The sequence below is a fragment of the Halichoerus grypus genome, chromosome 9, assembly GCF_964656455.1.
Source record: "Halichoerus grypus chromosome 9, mHalGry1.hap1.1, whole genome shotgun sequence".
Lineage (NCBI taxonomy): Eukaryota > Metazoa > Chordata > Mammalia > Carnivora > Phocidae > Halichoerus > Halichoerus grypus.
The window spans coordinates 5,025,794-5,043,123 of record NC_135720.1 but is presented as its reverse complement, the minus strand read 5'-3'; the positions used below and the strand labels follow the sequence as shown (position 1 = coordinate 5,043,123).

Sequence of the window (17,330 nt, the reverse complement as noted above, 5' to 3'; positions counted from 1 at the left end):
AATGGTCACGACCTGCTCGAGGAAGTGATACGAAGTGAGACCAGAAACAGCGCGGGGCTGTGGGCCTTTGCACAGAATGCCCGCTCCCAGTCGCCCAGACTACTTTTGTGCTTCGTGATTTAATTCAGCCCAGATGCTATGGGTTCTCCTTTTCTTTTTCTCTTCTTTGGTGGTGAGCGTTGCTGCCCGGGCCCGACGGGGCCAGGGAGAGTGAATGAGACAGAAGAAAAGTTGGCCACACGAGTACAGTCACGGGGCAGTGGCCCCGGTCCACGGGCTGGAGGGAGAGGGGAGTTGCTCCAGCCACACAAAGCAGCTCCTGTTCCCATGGAAACCCGTGTTTAGCTGAATGAGTGGCTTGACTCCGTGGAGCCCCTTCCTCTTTCTTTTTTCATCTCTGTTGGAGATGCATTGTCTTCTGGTTATTTTCGTTTTAATAAAAACAAAGACCAAAGACCATGGAGAAGAAAATGCTCCCCACTTGAGGGCGGCTTGCTTTACAGACTGATGACATATATTCCAGGCGGGTCTGAAACCTGGCTGGATCTCCCCGGATCTGAGATCTGGTACCTTTTCTTCAAGCCTTGTACTGACAGGCCAGCAAGAGCTGTGCCAGGCTGAGATTGGCAGCCTAATTTGAATACCAATGCTGCTCTGGGCCTCCTTCCAGTTGCAGGGCAGGAGGCTGGGCTGCCCTCTGGAAGGGTTCAGTAGTGGCTTCTGAGGGGAGGGAGAGAGGGAGCACTCCCACACTCAGGAGCTTCCTTCCTTCTCTTACTCCCATGCCCCTTCTCTGCTGGGTTATTGGCAAGTCTGCTTTCTATTCTTGAAGGATTAATGCCTCAGTGCAAGGGGAAAATGGCAATTAAAAAAAAAAAAACCTCAAAGCCTGGGATTTCTGTAGCTTTAGCATTTTCCAGTTCGATTTCATTAGGACACCGCTGAAGAGAGAGGTTTAGGGCTTTGTTGTTGTGTTGTTAAAGAGTTTAAAACTATTAACAGGATGTTTTTACCTTTTCTAGAAAAATTCAGGCAACCTTTTGTGCTAATGGAGCTAGCTAACATCCATAAACAGGGGAGCTTTCTAAAGGGAAAGTAAATTACTATAATAGTCTCCAACAAAATAATCTGCTTATAAAAAATAAGAGTTTAGCTTTCTGTGAGAACTGCTGAATTTATTTGACACTGTTCTCATATCTGAAATATTTAAAAATCGGAGATTATATGTGCTTATCAAAATTCCCCAATAGAATGTTTTAAATATAAAAGATTCTAGGTTTCCATCTTTGCATTGTGAAATACCGTCAGTAATTTCCCTGCCTCTGAGATTCTAATTAAATGCCCTAGCAGATCGAAGTGCCATCGTCTGGGGTAAAAGCTGGGAGGGAGTCTTCCTGCAAGCGGTTCATCACTGGCTAGCTGGCTGTGCTGGTTTTGGAAAGGGTGGGGTCCAGCACCGTGGCTTCACACACTCATTTTGTGGCTCCCCAAGCCACCTGCTGCTTGCCTTTGGGATTTGGGTGGCACAAGGCCAGTGCCATCAGACAGGCAGGGATATTGACCAGTCTCCAGGGCAGATATAAATTGTCATCATCAGTGAATATTTATTAGGTGTTGGTGGGTATTGGGCATCCTGCCAGGAGCCATCAGGGAGAGACCAAGAAACACAGGTGAAGCAGCTCCATTCTTGAGGGACAGGACGTTTTTATGCTACTCGTCAGGAGCAGGTCCATTGTATTTCTTGGTCAGTGTGAAAATATGGTCCGTAATTTTCTTACCTATATTCTGACAGGTTGGCAAAAGTCCTGCATTGTTGTAGCAGGGTGAGAACTCTTCTTTTTATGATATATATATTTTTTTCTGGGATATGATATTTTTGAGGTTTATATATATCAAGACAGTTTTTGATCATTGTACAGTAATACAGTGCATTATTACTGCAAAAAACTCAGGAAGATTTCTTGTTCAGAGCTAAACAAAACAAAACAAGACAAAAGCCATTTGAACTAGTTAAATTGCACAGGTGAGGTTTTATTTCTATACTAGTCATAAAAAAAGTGACTTCGGCAAGTTTTGAACACATTTCCGGAGAGAAGAAAGCTAAAAGAAGACACTAGTTATTTGAGGAAAGCCTTTCAGGGTGACCTCTGACGGTGCATTTGTGTTAACTTCTCCGGGGCAGGCCCGTGGGCGTTCTCTCTGCCCAGCCCGTGAAATCTTACGGTTTAAGAGAGGGAAAAGTTCAACCTCCAAATGTGAATGTTTAGTCTGATTAATAGACACACTTGGGGCACTGGGTCAGCTTCCATTTCCATTTAAGCAATATGTCATTACAGAGGATGTATGTGAGCATGGGTGAGGCTCTTCAGGGCCTGGAAGGAGCTGTAAGCATGTGAGTTCCTGGGGGACCTGAAAACAGCAGAACGAGTCAGATGGTGTTTTCCAACCCCACTTCTGCGGTGGACCAGAAGGCTGCGTCATCATGAGGCTGCAGGAACACACTGAGGAGGGATCGGAAGGAGGAAGGGCCCACGGGGTTTCAATTTTCTTGTCCACTTCCAGCCTGGGAATGGGATTCTGTCACTAAACAGGGTCACCTGCTCTCCATCTCCATGACGAAGGCTCTGTTTACCTGTTGACCATGCTAGCCTTCCATGATAGAGCCCATACTTACTATTTGCATACGTTTATTTTCTTCCACCCACATGATTGCCGTGCCAGACCCACAGGATTCCACGATGTTTGCTAAATTAAAAAAGTTCCTGCTTTCAGTGTTTCAGCAGAATAGCAAGATGAAGCTCTTCACTGACTTGCACTTTTTCTTATTTTGACTTTGAAGGCTTGTCAGGGGAGAGCCCAGCTCTGCTTGGAGGTCGGGTGGCACTGAATGAAGCGAGAAGCCTTGAGCAGGTGGGCCAGGCACCTGGGGAGGTGCTCTGGGGGGACTCTGCACCATGGCCCATGGCCCAACCAGCCTCACTGCTTAATTTCTCAGCTTTTCGAGGCCCTGGGATTGTGCAAGCCTTTGGATCAATTTTACTCTCATTCTGCAGCATTACTTCAGCTGCCGTTCCGTGAAGGCAACCTTCCCAGGGGCTTCGTTAATGAATATAATTTTACAGCAACAGAAGATGCCGTGAGAACCAGAAGTTCTAGAGGGAAAACAGCACTTTCCTTTCTATCCAAGCCAAGTTTTCAAAGTTGCGACTGTGCTCTCCAGCAGACAGGAGCACACAGGCCCTGACTGAGGGATGCCTAGTTCTTTCCCCGGGAAGTTTTGCATCGCCCACCTATCAAGACAGTTGCTTAAGTTCAAGAGCCCCAGATCCTCATTTAGGATTCTTTTCTGCAATAACATTACCCACACTTCCTTTGTGCCCTATCCGATTCAAACGTGCATGCGGTGCTTTTAGACCATGTCCAGCTGCAGGAATGAGACACGAGGAAATGCTGTTACTCTGGCCTTGAAGACGAGGCTTGCAGGAATCACGTGGGTCTGTTTCCTCTCTAACTTTTCCTGTTGTTTCCTTCCTTCAATTTTAAACATCCCTCCATCTGATCCAGGGGCACTTTTCCATGAACACACAAAGATGGTGTGAGTATTTTGTAATTCCAGGGTCTTTTTTTTTTTTTTTTCTGGGAATTCTGCTGCCTCTGTCGAGCAGACTTCAGTGAGTGTGGATAATGGGTTGGTTTGCTGTGTCCAGAAATACATATTCATTTGTGTGCAGCCAGCTACTCAGGGTCTGTCAGTGGAAGTTTCCGTCGGCAAACAGGATATGTAGGATGAGAGGACCTAACACACCAAAGACGTTCACAATTCCAGTTGCCACATCGGCAGCAGCAAACAGGTCTCTGAAGTCACACCCTCCCTCACCAGCCGGTGATACTGTTGACAGTTCTGCCACCTTCCCCTGACTTTCTGCCATGGCTGTGCCCCTCCTCCTCCCACGGGAGCCTCCCTGCTCATGAGCGCATTTGGCGGCTGGGTGGGGTGTGTACTCTCTGGTGACAGAGAAGCACCAGTGGGCACAGGGTAAGTCATTGATCATTGATCGATTCATGTGCTGATTAGTTAGTATATGAAATATTGATTAATCCCCTGAAAAGGGAAATAAGATAGGTTTAGGCTTCCAAAGTGCTCACAGTCCACTGAGGCTCAGACAATGATAATTGATGTTAATATAATCATTGCAGTAATGGGTGTATAGGTTCAAACCACCGTGGGAATACAGGAAAGTTAGTTATTGACTTTGTTGTTGGGGAAACTTTAAAAATGACAGAGTGGATTTTACTGTAAAAGTAAAGTGACAGTGTTGGTAGGCTTAGTGGCGGGAGATGATGGGGTGACATTATGACTTTTGTGGGCTTCGGGACTGTTGTCTGGGTGTTCCTTCTTCCATAAAAACAGCATATTCACAACTATATTTGATGACTCTGTCTCTATAAAGATGAATATGTTAAATTGTTTATTGACACATTTGATTTGACCTAAAAATTCATGGTTTCTCCTGATTCTAAAAGAAATGGAAATATTTCATGGGCCCCTCAAAGCATCGAGCTCTTGGCGCCATATCCACCTCACCTTGGGAGAAGAGAAAGGGAGGGAGGAAGAAGAGAAAGAGAAGTATACAACCACAGGGGGGAACCATGGCAAGAGATTCTAGAGAAAGGAAAGTAACCATGGGGGGAAGTAGAGATCCCAAAGGAAACAATAAAGTAATTTCACCAAAAAATGGAATAAAAATATGAAAATGGCAGAAGAAAACAAGAAAACAGGAAAGTGAGGTAAGAAATCCAATGGTCATGGAGAATGACAAACCGAAGGACTCTTCCAGAAGCTCTTTCTTTGAGCGCTGCTCCTGGCGGGGGGAAGGGGTTATCTTTCCTGCTATGCTTGGTCACAGAACTCCCTGTCTCCTGCTGGCAGACCAACACGTGTGGGCGAGGCCACTGCAGGACCAGTGGGTCCAAATGGGTCAGAGACCCAAAGGGAGCTTGCCACCTGAGAACAGGTATTGAGTAAGCAAGCCTGCCTTAAGAGGCTCATTTTATGATCTAGTTTTCTTTCTGGAAATGAAGTCATAATTCAAGAATCAGAAACAACGGTACCAGACTTAAAAAGCATCACACTCAAGATGGATCACTGATACCTTTATATTTGTCTACATCTCATCGGTTTTTCACCTTTTGGACTTTGTTTCATCAACTTTGTTGCTTTCTCTGATGCCTCTTTATAAAATAGCTTTTCATAGTTTTAATGGGTTTCAGGGACTTATTTAATATTTTCAGTAGTCTGTGAGGAAGAGGAAGACATAACCATTCTCCTTTTGTACATTAGAAGCCAGGCTCAGAGTCTGCGACTTGTGCAAGGTCACATAGTTGCAACATTTCATGCCAGGGTTGTGTGTGTGTGTGTGTGTGTGTGTTTACTTGGCACTGCTTTCCTATGAACATTAAACTCAAAAGAGAAGTGATTTCATGTTAAGATACCCTTATATACTTTCCCCCATTTTTTCCTCATACGGTTATTCATGCATTCCAAAATCTGCCTACCATTTTCATTGTTCTTTTTAATGAAAACACCATATCCATCATTGATTCGACCCAGCCAACATTGTAAATACAGAACCATGAGGAAGCTACTAGTCCTTTGATACTTAGGCATAAAATTTGGCATACCAAATGTTTATGTTTATAAAGTTTTTCTAACACAGCTTGGGATTTTCATGTATCTGTTGATGACATGCAAATTGTTTCCCTTAGCATGCAGAAAATCCAAATGTAATTTAGGAAACATTTCTTAGAAACATCCAAATGTACTGAAGGTTGTCACATTCAATGCATAACTTGGCAAGTTTTATTTTTTCCCCTGTAAAATATAATTTTCAAGGCATCTAGTGCTGAGGAAAGATACTTATGTATTGGAGCTAAGTAGAGTTTTACAAAAGACGTTAGACTTCAATAGGTTTAATGCTCTATCTGTTGACCTCACCCTGTATTATGCCCCAAATAGTTCCATGACCAGTTGTCAAGTGCTTGTTTCAAATCAGTAAGAGATATATGGTTATTGTTGACTCATTACCCACAGGGATGAGGTAGATTCTAGCCATCTCCTCCTGACAGCGGCTGGTAGCAGAAGGAGTGCTGTTTTAACCCTGTCCTTCTTCGTTAGGTCTATTCCACTGAGCCACAGAATGGTTCAGTGGACTAAGATTAACTTGGAGGTTCAGTAAATCTTGGCTCCTAGCTGGGGCTTTGTTGTTAATTCACCAAGAAAGGCCTGTAAATTAGTCTAGCTTTTGTGTGCTAATGTTTCCTCATGTAAAAAATGAGCCCAATAACAATATCTATGCTATGAATTTTGCAAATAAAAGTTTTTCTAATGCAAGTCTTGTTGATATGTCACCTTGCTTATAGAAGGAAAGTTGAGAGTTCAGGAACCTTTGAAAGAATATATAACGTCTGGGTCGATCTGAATCTATATATCTGTAAGTCTTTGTGTTTATCTATCATTTAATAGAGTGGCTGCTAACTCACTGGGTGAGTCTAAGCATTGTGTCTGTATTTTTGAGTCTGCAAAATGGAAAGTCACTGATCTTAAATAATCAAATTTGTAATCTTATAAAACCCTATTTATTGAACTAACAATTGCTGTGTGTTCACTGTGGGTGGGCAGTTGGATATAGAACGAAAAACTTGCCCTCATCTTCAAGGGACCTCAGTCTAACTTAGACACACACATATTAACAATGAAACAAATATGATCTATTCTAAACTTGAATACAATGTGACACCTACTTAACTCTGTATAATCTTTCTGTACAAGTGAGATGCTCTTGGAGCAAGGAAGAGTGAGAATTAATTCTACCTGAGGCACCAACCTGAGGAAGTGACGCTTGGAAGTAACCAATGGAAGATAATCAGTTAGCTGTGTAGAGAAGGCAGATGAGAACTTTCTAAGGAGATGGAATGAGCCGGGGTTGAGGGTGCGGGGCATGGCATCAGTCATAGAATGGTAGATTGGGGCCATCTGCTAAAATACCTTTACGATTTTATTTATGTCGTAGACCAAACACTGGAACCATCTGAGATATTTATGTAAGAAAGTAGCATGATCAGAGTGGCTGTTTCAGAAATATGTTGGTGCTGGCAGAATGGAAGGGGGTTAGAGGGGAACAGTGTTGGGTCTGGGTGGTCAGTTTGGAGGCTATTGTATTGTGACACCCTATCACCATGATAACACCAGAAAATATTGTATATAGTACCATACCGACTTCATGAGATCAGATCCTTATAGAGTAGCCATACACTCCACCAAATTGGCCTCGTGCCCTCTCTAGGACACTATATATTCTCTTCCATTAGCATATCAAACATCCACCATGTCTGTAATTTCCCACAACGCTGGGTTGGAAGAGTCCTGCATGTTAACCTTACAATTCATGCAGGCTCTTCTGCCTTTGCTGAGTCACCTGCTGTCGCTAGGACACATATGCACTCTTATCAAAGTTTCAGCCTGGATGAAACGAACCCATGCTAAATGTTACCCTGGTTTTGCAGCGGTCACTCTGATCGCCCCTCCTGCCCCTCAACTTCCAACACACCCTCTCCGCGCACAAGAAGCGGGTGTTAGTAGTAGTTACCTTTTAGATCTGTTTCTGGTTTCTTTGAATTTTGAGATACCGTGGTTGGTTTGCAGTGTTAAACAACAAAAAAGCACCATCCCCCATGAGTTGACAGCACGGGATTTTTTCCACTTAGAACTGGGTTTAACAAATTGCATTTACATAAAACTGTCAGGCTTTCAGAGATGTTTAACAAAACAGAAGCTTCTTTCCAACACATGTGGTCAGTGATACTCCCTTTGTTGGGATTTATCCATCTCCTAATGAGTCTTTAAAGATGTGCAATTTACTTTATGCACTTCAAAAAGAGGGAGAGGGAAAAGGCGTTTGGACAAAGCCCCTTGTGTTAGATTTATTTGTTACCATGTAAATACTGAGAGGAGCTGTGTCTGTCCTTCCAGCTGATTCCACGGAGGTTGCTCAGGTGAGGCAACACAGTGAGCGCTTGTCTCTTGGTATTTCCTTTTTATTGATATTTTCCTTAATATTTTTGCACAGTATTGGAAAATTATTTAGCTAAGTTGGTATTGCTGGACTCCCATGGACCACCCTTCATTTTTTTTTTTTAATTTGCATTTTTACTGTTGTTTCAAATTTTAGTTAAAATAAATAACGAGCAAAAAACCGAGGTTTCCCAAATACACTCATCGAATTCTCTAATTGTGATGTTCCTCTTTAAAGGCGTGTCTAGTTTTTTTAGACCCTGATTTGCTTCTTTGTTTCCTTTGAAAATGTTCTTGATATTTAATTACCTTCACTAATTCCTCAGTGCTTATATTGTTATGTGCTGTATTTTTATAGAGTTCATCTTGCTCTTTTTTATGACTGATTTTACATTTTCTTAGAGTTATTGAGTATAGCACTTTGAAGATGCAAAATCCTTTGAGCTCTATCACATTTATATTTTATTCTAAATGACATTGTTAAAATTCACAAAACTGGTCTGTATCAGTACCTTATAGTCAAATTGAAAAAAGAACATATCACCTTGGCATGTTCAGAATATTTGCAGCCCTAAATATTTTTTCCAAGCACAGAAAGTGTTTAAGAGCACTGGGGAGCTTCCAAGGCACAAAGATGAAAATACCTGAATTATTTCCATGCACTCTACTGATTGAGGTAATGAAATAAACCCAGAAATACCACAATGAATAAAAATGAGGAGTTGGGAATTTGAAAAGTTTTCAACTTTGCTCATCTAAGACACTCATTATTTGGAGGGGGCTTATTGTAAATTTCCATGTCTTTGGAGGCTCTTGATTAGAACAAACACACACAAAGTATAGTACCAAGGTTCTTACTGGTCCAAACCAATTGTTTGCTATTGTACGTTAGAACTATTATGAGTTTCTTTCTCAATGCTGCCTCTTTCTTTAGCTTCATGTTCAATATTCGGCAGGCTGCATATTTAATCACATAAGATCCATAAGAAATGTAAATGCTTTGAAGTTCGTATGTCCATATAAGAGCTGTATGGCTTTTGGGCATGAGAAGAAATTTCATTTTTACTTGGCAGTAAGAGGCGAGAGGATAGAAGCCTTATGGAAACATACGGAGATAACTTAGACCAACTCCTTGTTTTTGGTAAGTGGGCCAGGGGCTCGGCGAACACTTCTGCTGCTTCTCGCTGTTTTTTTCTGTGCTTCCGGCACCATCCACCCCTCAGCACCCGTGCCTCCCAGTCCCATAGTGAGAGAGATTCTGAACAAGGGATAATAATGCTGTTTGACAAATTGAGGGAGAAAAGTGAAGCTAAAATTGAGATGACTCTAGCAGTAAAACAGAAAAGGCAGCAGAAAAAATTTGACTTGAAAATTTATTGAGTACACATTATCCAAATTATGTCAAAATAAGGTACAGAAACGTACGGATGCTTGTTTTCATATTCCATTACCGAACGAGAGTTGTGGTTTGCTTCAGAAAAATTATTTTTAAGGTTGTGAAAACTACTTTTAAAAATACAAAATAAGTTTGCTTATAGGGTTTAATAAACATCAAAATACTATATAAGTATCTGTTTTAAACAAATTCTAATCTATGAGAAAGAGAAGTAATTCCAGCATGGGACCCAAAATTCCTGAGCTAAATACTTTTTGTGTTCTAACTGTGTTCCCTGGACCTGGAATCTGGAGCCTGCTCAGAAACCTGCATCCCCCGCCCTGGGCTGTCTGAGCTCAGTGCTGTGCGCAGACCCACTCCCACGGGCCAATTGGACATCTTTCTTCCCGACTCTTCATCCAATGATCTCACTTTGGTGGCTTGAAATTGGCCAGGGTGGGAGTATTTATATCCCAGATACTGGCAAATGGTACAAATCAGGGCTTTATTCCCTGATTTAGTGTTCGTTTTTAAGTATTTGGCAGCCTACCTCTGTTTCTAGCTGATATGTAGGGTGCTTCCTGTTTGAAAACTCTGTAATGATCTGATCCCGTGGAGTAACTTGCTTTTAGCTCTTAGTTGCCTCTTTCTCTGTGACATAAACTCCAGAGACTCATGTTTAGTCTCCAAGCCCCCTCATGTGGGGTGTGACCAGCGAGGGGACTGGGGAGTGGCAGGCATGGGCTTCCCGTGAGTTCTGAGGCTCTGTCTCCTCCCTTTCATCGGGGCCCTGTTATTCCAGCCAGGTCCTCACTATTGGCTGCTAGAAATAGCCACCCTGTGGCCTGCAGAGCCCCACTTGGGGGAGAAATGCCTGGAGGAATGCAATGGTCTCCCCTGGAGTCAGGACAGAGAACCACCTCAGTGAATATCCCCTTTGTAGGAAAATGCTCGGTGTTACTTACTTACATTACATTGTACTTGCCCCACATCTGATCTGCCCCCCTGCACACAGTTCACAGTGCGCACCTTCCACACATTCCAGAGTCACTGGTCTGGGGCAAAATAAAAAGTACATGACAGCACAGAGTATGTGGGAATCACATCTTTACATAACACTGCTTTTTAAAAAAAAAAATATTTATTTATTTATTTGAGAGAGAGAGAGCGAGCACACAACGGGGAGGAGAGGCAGAGGGAGAGAATTTCAAGCAGACTCCCCGCTGAGCACAGAGTCAGGCCCTCAGGGCTCAATCCCAGGACCCTGAAGTCAGGACCTGAGCCGAAAACAAGAGTCAGCTGCTTAACCAACTGAGTCACCCAGGTGCCCCAACATAACATTGATTTTTGATTATGAGATCAAAATGTAGGATGAGAGTAATCACATTCTCAGACTCATCTACACATGATTATGGGAAAATTAGAGGGCAGACCATTTGAGTTATTTACAGTTTATTTATAAAGATAATTTTGGCATTTTAATGGGAGAATGGCAAAGGTTTGGCTGTTTCACTGGTGAGATGTGTGTGTGTGTGTGTGTGTGCGTGCGCGCCTATCACATATAAACCCTCCTAAGGCTTGGGAGGGACTAAGTCGCTCCCGTCTTGTAGATGCCTCTTGGCACCTGTCATGCTGCATATCTTTCCCAGTGGGACTATGCGCCCCTCCGAAGAGCCACCTTCTGCTGTGAATAAAGAAAGAGCAAAATGTCGTGTGCGTCAGTGAAGTCTATTTTGCACCCTTGATCTTCTTGTCTGGCTACTTTATTTGTCCTCTTTCCAGCTTTTCTGGTTCAAGTGGCACTGCTTTCACTTTGAACCAAATACTTGTATCTGTTTACAACCCAATTTATATGTATTTTAAAACACTCTTTCTGTTTTGTTTTGGTCCCTTCGGGGGTAGGTGTGTGTTGAGTGAGATCCGGGAGAAAGGGTTTAAGAAAAAGTAATCCAGATTACGTTTGCGAACTTCACCGAAGTACAACTTTGCCAACACGATGTGCTTTCTTTAGTTGAAGGAGGTTGTTTTTGAGAGAGGTATCTGTTCCTCATCTCCATGGAAGTCATTTATTTCCACTTATTTTCAATACTGTACTTTCACATTTTGTTTTTCTCCACTATTTTTGATAGAAAATTGGTATACTTGAGTTGTCAACTATGTAGGGAAGCTTTTAAGTCCCTTAAAATTTTCCAATGTAAGTCTTATAGTTTGATAACTATTTTATAAAAAATATTCCTTGGTTTTCATTTCCACCCCCCTTTGGGATCTCTTAGCTATATTTGAAAATGCACACATGATAAAACCTAATAATAAAATTCTGAGCACAGATTTCTCTCATGCAACATTCTTGAACCATGATTACATTTTTTTATAATGCTGTGTCCTAATGGGCCAGATGACATTCCTGGCTTGTTATTTGTTGAGCCATCTTAACCTTGACGGGTCTTCAAGTGCTTGGCTGTCAGGGCTAGTGAACAGAGCCCCCTGCTGGAGGTTCTGGGGATCAGATTTCCAATGCAAAGGAGCGGGTCCCTCCTGAGAGCTGGGAGACCAGGAGGCGGGAATATAACCATCGCAGTGGAAAAAGGGACGGCATGCTTTTGACTGACGGCACAAGTCAATATAATCTCAAAGGATTTCTTCAATAGCGCTTCATTTCCTTTGGGAAGTTTGGGTAATAAAGGCAGAGACCCTGATCTATTTAAATCACCAACTTTGTCAAATTAGTATTTCCTGAGAAATCATTCTTTAGGTTGTTGATAGGTGTGCGAGAGGAAAAGGTGTCCTGTTCTCCAGTAAGTCTTGAAAATGGTGGATTAAATATGACTCTTTGTTGCAGAACTTCTCAGAGCCTTTAATTTGAAAAGAGAATTTCAAACAACACGGATCACTTTCCCTAAACTTGTTTGACCATGGGTATTTATTCTGTGACACATTTATTAATATTTTTGAAACATTTCATAGAATATCAGTGTAGGAAGTCCACTGATATTCTTTTTTCACTTTTTCTAAGAGTTTTGTTTGGAAGACAATTTCACTATACTTACATTCTAATTTTACTAGAGTACATAAAACTGAAGACTATTACTGATCAATATTTTTGACTATTTTTTTTTCTTTTTTGCCGTCCTCTGATGGTTTCTTTTTTCTTTTCTTTTTTTTATTTTTTTTTTATTTTTAAATCCTGGGGACAGAGAACTTTGCACTTAGTGACATTTTAAATACATCTCAAGCCTGTGTCTTTGTTCAGTGTTTGTGCTAGCCTTATCAATATCTTTGTTTAGACCTAGGCTCATTCATATTTTATAAAGATTATTTTTCCTTAATTTCTATGGACATGTTTTGTGTTAACAATTTGCAGTGCTTGAAGATAAGGCTGAAGAATTGTTCTTATATTAGATTTATAGGAAAATGAAATATTGATTCTGTGTACAAAAAAGTGAACTGAGCTCATACAGGTATTATGTAACCAAACCCTTCTCATAAAACCGAAGTACATTTGAAAAGTAATGTATCTTATTTTTATTACTATTACAATTGTTTTCTCTTAAAATTTCCTGCTTTAAGAATATTCTTCTGGGCTCATATGCAGATGGATATCATTTTGCAAGTGTGACTGAGCAAGGGGAATATGTACTTGAAAACACATAAAATTTTACGAGAAGACTGTCATTTTGCAGGATTTTCCGTTTGAATTAGCTACAAGGTTCTAATTGTCTAGATTACATTTTAATAAAGAAGTGTTCTTGTCAAATCCGGATCTGACTTCTCTGTCACTGTTTGCTGGTTATTGTTTCCCTTAAAACCCTTACACCCAAGAAACAGTGCTCCATCCACAAACCAAGCTCTGGGCTATTCTTCTTAGGTTCTAGAAGACACCGCCCCGAGTCTCCCCCCAGGGAACGAGGTTCCACTGGCAGAGTTTCAGCTTTGTTCTCAGGAGCACCGTGTCCTGCGGATTCTCTTCTGCTTAATTTAGGCCACTGCAAAATGCGGCACAAAATGATCGGAATTATTGGGGTCATGCAGTGCTTACTGGCTCGTTTCCGTTGGGTACATTCATTCTGTAAGGATTCTTGGCTTTAGAAAAAGAGCTGCTTTACTCAGGAGGAAAAGAAAATTAATTCTCCAGTCCTAAATCTTCCATCTCAGTGCAGCGTCTCGAAGTTGCTTGTAAATTCTACGGCAACCCTGCTGATTCCGGGTCAGAAGACAACACGGGCTCCTGCTTCCTCCTGAGAATATTGGGGCAGGGAAGGAGCGGGCCGTCTGTCCTTCTGTCCCCGGGAGGACTCCACCCCAAGCTTCCAGATGGTGGCTGTGGGGACTTCTCAATCACTTCCCGTCACCTCTTCCAGGGCCTCAGAGCCCTGATCTTCAGAAAGCTTTGCTTCTGCACTTTCCTCTTTTAAGAAAAGAAAACATACAAATTTGATTTGAATCAAATCCACAAACGTTTATTAGATAATTGCTTCTTCCCACTACAGAAATATTCTTTACTCTGAAAATGCATTTGATTCCTTGGAACAGAAAGCTTCTGGTCACTCTAAATGTGATGGATATTAAAAAGACTGGGAAGTTCTCTGCTCACCAGGGCACTGCAGGCCTCTTTGGGCTCTGCTCTCTTGTGAGTGAAAGACGACTAATCCCACCCGTCCTAGAAGGAGGTCTAGCTCCTCCCAACTCCTTCCAAGGAGGGTCCCAGACCCCACAAAGAACGCCCTGGCAGCACGTAGACAGACTTCTACTTCACTCTCTGAAATTCGAATTCATCTGGGTGTTCCCTGCACTGGATTTTTAAACAACGTTTATTCTGAGATGAGAAAGAGTAATGCAAATGAGAATTCTTTTTGTAGTAAACAAGCTTAACCTTTTTTTTTTTTTCTTTAACACTGAGGTTGATTCGCACACCTCAGAGGATCCCTGGACTTTCTCTGGGGAGCTATAGGGAGGCTTCAATGCCTCTCAGTGCTTCCCCCTAAAGCCAGGGTCTCCGTGGCCAGGGCACATTCACGGAGGCCACACAGGACATCTTGTTCTGGAAGACAAGGTGTGTTCGCCCCGTGGGCTCCCCCTCTGTCGCAGCCTGACCTGGGCCTGCTCCGCACCAGCCCCTCCAAGCCTCTCCTACTCTCTCTGGAATATCTGGGCTGGCTCTGCTCACGTCTGCGTTCAGTGGCACTCACTCTGTGCTATGACACACCCCTTCTATGCGTCTTATCTTCCCAACACTGCAGAGTCCTCTAGTTCTGAGTTTTCTGGCATCCCCTCCCAATTGTGCACTATTCTTAGCAAGTGTTTAATAAATGCTTCCTGAATGAATAAAAATGTCATTCCAACAGAAGTTCTAGTCATGCACTCGGGAGATTTAGCCCTACAATCTGACTAACATGTTCAAAAACCCATTTTTCTGTAAAATAACAGATCTTACCAATGGCTCTTGTAATAATCCTTATGGGGGGGGTAGTTATCAGCCTCTTTTAATACCAGAAAGATAATCCCTACAGACTAAGCTTCATCGTGGCAATTATGCTAGTCCTTTGTTGTTCTGTTTTAGATTTCTGTTTTCTAAATTCTCTGTGAATTGCCGGGGATGGAACTAGGTATTCTACTTCTTTTATGTCCAAGTCACCTCTCTCTCTCTGCAAGAATTGAAGCCTTCCCTCAGGATGCCATGGATTTCTACTATTTCCCCCACCATTTCATCATAATGCTTTATAGTTCCTCTTTCCAACTAGCATGGAAGAGCAGAAAGAATTCTGACTTTGGAGCCAGAAATGCTGGGTTCAAACCCGGGCTCACATTCCCTGCTCTGCTAGAATTGCCCTCAGCATCTCTCTCGTGGCAGCCTGCGGGTGCTTGGGCACCCAGGAGGCCCCCGAGAGATGCCAGGACTGTTCCCCCTTCTTTGTGCTCCCCCATATTTTCTTGCCATACAGCGTGGAGGGCGTCTGATGGGTAAGTAAAGGGGTAGCACGTGAACTCGCGTCATCAGCCCAGGAGCTCAGCACCTAACACAGTCGCTACTGTCTATCTGCCTGCAGTGTTGATCTTCCTTGAGAGGACACGCTCCTGCCCCTCCAAGGTTGGTCATTAATTAGCCCTGGGGACTTTCTGTGGATTATCCACCCCTCCCCCCCCCCCCCCCCGCACCATCACCTCTCCCTGCAGGCCAGGCTTGCTCTGAGGCCCCATGTGCATCATTGGGTTTCCCCCACCTGCTCAGGGCTGGGAAGCTGGTGACAAGCGAGTCACTGACGGCATGTTGGAGGCGAGCTTGTGTCCTGGGCGGTATATTTCCCGAGCCACCAGTAAATGACATCAGACTTTGTTGGGGGCGAGTTTCAGTTCCGGAGGGGTGCACAACTTGCCCAAAGTGTTCGCCTGGGATGCTAAGCCCCTTTGTTGTCACTGCAGGAGAGAGGATGGGAGAACTGATGTACTTTCTTTGGTCTGAAAAAAATTTTAAAATGTTACAGCTGGTATTTCTTAAGTGTTTTTAAAACTTAGAGATTTAGAAAAAGGGTTACTTACGCTTGCTTTTTAAAACTGTGCTAGATGGCTATGCCCGTTTTCTGTAATAGCTGACCGTGGGTTTACCCTGCATCAGCACGCCAGGCATTACCTCCCTTAATCCTCAAAGCGCTCTCTGAGGTAAGTGCTTTCATTGTCCCCGTTTTAGGAATGAAGATATCGAGGCTTAGAGAATATGCCCGGCATTAATTGCTGTATAGTAAAAGCCCCCGAACTTAGTGACTTCGAGCAGCAACCATGGATGGAGCCCATGGTTCTCTGGTCCACTAGGCAAGATCGCCTCCTGCCCTTGTCCAGGGCACGGATGAGTGACAAGGGTGACCAAGCCCTGACCACAACTTTCGGCAGGGTGGCGGGAGGGGTCCCACGGCAGCAAGAGAGGGCACATCCCAATGAGCAAGAGCTTCTCAAGTCTCAACTGTGTCACTCTTCTTACTGTCCCATTGGCCAAAGCCAACCCCTGGCCAAGCCCCGAATCAGTGGGAGAGGGTGCTAGTTGGGGAGGTGGAAAAATGAAGACTTGAGCCAGTGGGGGCATGACTACCATAACCAAACGCAGAGAGGTTGAGTCACCTGACTGTACTAACACAGCTCACACTTGGACTCTGACAACTTAGGTTAGACTTCTGGTTTCTTCACTCGATTCCACTTCTCCTTGCTCTTAGAAATGGGAGTTAAAAGTTAGCTTCCTGGTGTGAAAAGCAAATTCTTTCTTGGGACATGCTGAAATGGTTCAGATCCTTGCTTTTTCATGGCTCACCCTGGCCAGATCAGCTTCCAGAACCTGTGTGTTGGTTAGACTATTTGAGAGAGACTCCCCACGCAACCCCCACAGCTCAAATTTTAAAAACAAATTTTCCCTTCCTTTCCTTTCCCTCTTTAGCTCTCAGTCTTGAAGACAGGGTTCTGTGGCCCAAATGCAAAGTCAAAGTCTCTAAGCACTCTGTCCTTCTCTAGCCCTAAGTTAGCAGCACGTGTCCAGAGGTGCACTCTCAGCTAACCACCTCGTCAGATTGATTTGGGCGTGCAAATAGGTTCCCTTAAAGAGGGATGCGTTGGAAGGAGCTTTGGAATTCTTGCAAGGACCCTACCTGACACCTCGGCCCTTGAAGGGTGCGTGCAGGACCTGGCGGTATGCATTTCAGGCTCCTTTCTAAAGGGTGACGTTGGCATCTGATGGGTTACCTTAATTACACCATTTCCTTCTCCCTGTATACACTTCCAAAATCTAATTATAGTGCCTGTGACACCCCGTGACCAGCCAGAAGCCAGAGGTTAATATAAAGTCACAGCAGGACAGTTTGCTCCCTGAGCCATCTACATGGCACGACAAAGACAGTCCTCGAGGAT

At 43.3% G+C, this 17,330-nt stretch overlaps 1 long non-coding RNA gene across 1 annotated transcript; it reads right to left on the bottom strand.

Annotated features, from left to right (window-relative positions):
* Positions 1 to 13,030: 13,030 nt before the first annotated feature.
* LOC144378945 (uncharacterized) lies at positions 13,031 to 16,069 on the bottom strand. The gene is made up of 3 exons (XR_013440885.1): positions 15,981 to 16,069; positions 15,665 to 15,857; positions 13,031 to 13,851 (listed from the first exon to the last, which is right to left on the bottom strand). It is a non-coding gene; the product is annotated as an uncharacterized LOC144378945 (long non-coding RNA).
* Between the last annotated feature and the right edge of the window lie 1,261 nt (positions 16,070 to 17,330).